Here is a 4,760-nt window from a genome sequence, read left to right on the forward strand (position 1 = left end):
ATGTGGGTGCTGGTGGACATGGACAGTGTCCATGGACAGGAGGCCAGCCTCCTGCGGGGCTTCTGCTGCAGCCTCCTAGGGGAGCCGCACATGGCACTGGGAATGCAACTTGGATTCCCTCGACTGAGAGCAGTACTGACCTGTGGCTGGACCCAGCAGACAAAGCAGCCAGTGTGTATGAAGCCCAAGGCGTTTTCCTAGACTTGGAGCCAATCCCTGGAGCCTTGGAAGCCATGCAGGAGTTGAACAACTTGCCAGGACACTGAGGTCTTTAACTGCACCAGCCCTCTGATGAAGTATGAATGAATACTGTGTGGGGAGAAGTACTGCTGAATGGAGAATCACCTGGGGCCTCAGTTTGTGGATTGCGATATCCTGATGAGGGACAGGACAGTGGTCTTGGGGGACCTGCTCATTGATAATGAGGACACCATGCGAAGCCAAGAGGAGACCCCAAGCTGGGAGCACATCTTGTTCACCTGCTGCCACAACCAGCATCTGGCCCTGCCCCCACAAGGAGATGGCTGCTTTCCTGGAGTGACAGTTGGAGGGAGATCATAGACAGCAAGCAAGGGGCTGGGACAGTGGATAGTAGCCAAAGGAAAGTAAGGAAGGCCAGCAGGGAACCTCAGCAGAGCTGAATGACAGGATAGTGTCACGGCGGTAGCCCCCAGCACTGTGGAGCAGGGAGACACAGTAACCTCCATTCTCACAAGCCAGCCACCTAGAACCTCACAAGATGGCTGGCAAGGAAACATGGTGAGAAACTCCCTCAGGAACTTTTTAATAGACCACTTTGGCTAAAAAAAAATTATCCCAGAATCAATAAGGAGGTTTCTATTTGTGTGGCTGTAGAGCAGAGAGAAGCTTTGGGGAAGTACTGTGTCCAACTCAATGGAAAAGAAATCCAATGGGAGTCAGGGACATAGATATGGCTGAATTGCACAATATGGATCCTGGGATTTGTTCAGAAATGAAGTGAGCAAAAGGGAAAGGGAACAGAGGAGGCATATGCTATCCAGCCTTAGCTTACCTCCCTCTAGCTTAATGACATTGCCAAATTATTTAGGCCTGAGTTTTACCATCTATAAATTAGAGATGATACTTCGTCTTCAGAGCTGTTGAGAACTAGAGTTAATTTGGCCTATAGAAGGCTCTCAATAAATAACTACAGTCATTTCTCATTATTCATGGTAGTTGCATTGCAGAAAGTCACCACCAACACTGTATTAGAGGTTGCTGGGGACTGCTAGGGGGAATACGGAGTTGGTCTGGTCACAGCATTTTAGTCAGTCAATCAATACATAACCTTGTTTTATGTGTGTTTCTGTTAAAAGGTACCTTATTTAACATGTATATTTTCTATATATATTTAATATAGTTGGCTCATTAACATTGACCTCACAGCCTATCGCGCTGTATCTCATGCCTGGATGAAGCTCGGCTAACATGTGTTTTCTCCGGGAGGCACAGCACAGGCTTCTTGCCCCAGGAACATTAGCATGGCAGCACTATGTTTTGGGGCTTTTTAAACAGCAATCACCAACAAAAAGCACAAAATTTTGAGGGGCCCCTGGGTGGTTTAGTCAGTTAAGCATCTGCCTTCCATTCGAGTCGTGATCCCAGGGCCCTGAGATGGAACCCCTGCGTCAGGCTCCCTGCTCAGCAGGAACCCTGCTTCTCCCTCTGCCTCTGCCTGCCGCTCCCCTTGCTTGTGCTCTCTCTGTCAAATAAATTTTTTTTTTGAAAAAGGGCACAAAAATTTGGAAAACATGGCACTAAATAAACCTACCCCCCCAAAAAAACTTTGTTTATAGTCCCTGAAACAAGAAGGCAACCCATCAGCATTCCCCACCTCTGCTGGGGACATGCGTGCTGGGCAACAAACTCTTCAGTGTTCCGTACATGTCCGCGAATACCAGGACGGCCCACAGGTAGTGATTCTGGCTTTACAAAAATATCGTAGCGGTTCGGCAAATTTACAAATACCGAGTCCATGAATAATGAGGATTGGCTAATAGTAAGGACCTCCTAGAGGGAGGAGAAACTGAAGCTGATGAAAGGTGGCTTCAGAAGACCGATGTGTGTGTAGGAACCAGGAGGGCAGAGTTAACGATAGCGGAGCGAAGGATCCAGGGACACAGCCCACCCACTCCCATTCCCACTGCAGTCAGAACACCTCCACTTCTATCTTCATTACTTTTATGTTTTGGCCAAGATCCCCCTTATTAATAAAGGAATGTACCTCTAAAAAGAAATGTTAGAAATGTGGCCTATGTGAAAATAAGGATGAAAGGCAGCCTAATATCAAGGTTTAGAACACAAGTTCTGCAGTCTGACGGCCTAGATGAAAATTCTAGTTTCTTGACCATGTGACCTTGGGAAGTTCCTTTCCTCAGTTTCCTCGCTGTAAAAGCACATTATCTAACCCCTACCTTGGAATGATTGTGAAGAACAGATGAGAGAATACCTAAAGCACAGAGGACAGCATCTAGCCAATGATGTGTACTCAGACCATTCATCCTTATTCTTATCACCCCAAGAATCAGGTGCCAGCAAAGGTGGGGTCTTGCAGCAGCTTCTCCTCCTGATGATGGGTGCCCCAGGGCCCGGAGCAGCCAGCCTGAAACCTGCCAGGAGAAGGGTGTTTTTCCTCCCAGGCTCAAAGTGGCAAATAACTACTAGGGAAATAGAATTCAGTTTCTGGAGGGCCTGGAAATGATGGCATCTGTTTTGTTTGCTCTGTGTGTGTGTGTGTGTGTTTAAGGAATAGATTGTCTAATTTGGGAAATGAAGGTTTTCATTGTTCTCAGGATTGAAATGACTTTTTCAGGACTGGATAGAAAGCAAAGGTTCAGCACCCACACAACAGGCCAATCATGCCAGCAGTCACATTTCATGTGCATATATAAATCTGGTAACAATTTATTATAACCACTTACTTTTCTGGCAATATACACATAAGTAATCTGGGGTGAACGAGCTCTGTGCAGACCTTCTACCACCCAAACCCACACACACTTCCACACCAGACTTACAGCTAAAAATTAACAACCTAGGCAACAAGAGATCCCAAAGAACAGGAACAAGGTGGAAATTTTCTTCTGCTGAGGAATTTTCTGCTCCTATGGTCCAAGAGCTGTCATTCTTAGATTGTATTTTCAATTCCAGTTCAGCGCAACTTCATGGCTTTTAGAAACCAATGCAAGATGTCTTCTCTCCACCAAGATGGCATTGACAGTGTCCCATGGAATTTGTTTTTGCCACACTTAGGCTGGTTCTTGTAAGCAGAGAGGTATGACTTCTCTCACAAAGGAGGAAAAAAGTTTCAGGTCAGATTTTCTTTGTGAAGAAAGCGAAAGTCTCCATCATAAGCTTGCTTTATGTTCACAGATCTTAAGAAGTATATCAGAACACCCTTTGAAGGCTGAGTGCTATGTTTAAGTTTAAATATTTGTGTTCCCCCAAAATTCATATGTTGAAATCCTAACCCCAAGATTAAGAGTGGGACACGGGAAAAAAATGGCCTTCTCTGAGCCAGAGGCTTTTCCCAACTAGACACCAAATTTGCCAGCGCCTTGATCTCGGACTTCAGCCTCCAGAACTGTGAGAAAAAAGTGTCTATTGTTATAAGCTACCTAGTCTATGGTATTGTTATAGCAGCCCCAATGGACCAAGACACTGTAATGTCAGTTGAAACCAAATCCCGTGGATTTTCTCACCCTCCAGACAGGAAGGAGTTATCCTCTCCTCATTACTATTACTATCACTGCCCTTTGAACTTAGTGATGGCTTTCAAAATATTGTTGATAGTGTGATGAACACAGGTAAGTCAGTAACTGTTTACTGAGCACCTACTTTGTCTCAGGCACTATTCTAGGCATTGGGAAAATGGCAGAGAATGAAGCAGATGGACATTTCCGCCCTCTGGCCTTGTTGGTCTTACATTCTAGTGGAAAGAACTGACAATAAACAAAATAAATATCTTTGGCAAAATGACTTATTCATTAGATGGTGATAAATGCCAGGCAGAAGACAAGGCACAGAAGGAAGTAGAAGATGTCAAGGTTTAGAGGGTGACCAGGACAGCCTCCTTCAGAAGAGCACATTCGAACAAAGACTGAAGCAGGTAAAGGAGGGAGCCACACGGATATCCTGATCCACAAGACCTTCCAGATTAATTCCTATTCTCCTTTCTACTCTTCGTGGGCTTACATTACATAGCACATTTTGAGAGTTTCTAAATGTCAAAAAATCCTTTATGGGGCGTGCATATGGACCATATTACCTAGTGCAACTTCCCGGGAACATCATTTACCATCTCGGTCACAGGTTGAAGCAGTAGAGCCAGACTACAGAGCAGAGAGTAGGCACACAGTCAATCTCTTTCCAGTTGTCCGGCCGTTTCCTCATATGGCCACCACAGGTGTCCAACAGGGTCTGCACTTGCCGCAGATATGCCTATTCCTTTCACTGGTGGCATTGTGTATTTGTTTTCAGGAAGAGTCAAATCAGTTAAAAATTACTCATCAAAGCAGTTGCTAGTAGTCAAAGGAGAGAGACAGCACAGACTTTGAGGTTAGAAGGGCTGGATGCAGTCCTGGTTCCAAGCACTTACCAGTGTTTGGCCTTGAACAAATATCAACTTACCTGAGCTTGTTTTGTTCTCTTCAAAAGGGAGATGATAATACCTACTTCATGGAGTTGAGGATTCATTCATTTCAAACATATGGAGCACCCAAAACTCTGCCAAGTCTTGG

General features: G+C 45.2%; 1 pseudogene; it reads left to right on the top strand.

The window, feature by feature from the left end:
- Positions 1-641, top strand: LOC123784896 (5'(3')-deoxyribonucleotidase, cytosolic type pseudogene; annotated as a pseudogene).
- Positions 642-4,760: the final 4,119 nt, after the last annotated feature.

The sequence above is a fragment of the Ursus americanus genome, chromosome 31 (assembly GCF_024610735.1).
Source record: "Ursus americanus isolate L20-20 chromosome 31, mUrsAme1.1.p, whole genome shotgun sequence".
NCBI classification, from domain to species: Eukaryota; Metazoa; Chordata; class Mammalia; order Carnivora; family Ursidae; genus Ursus; species Ursus americanus.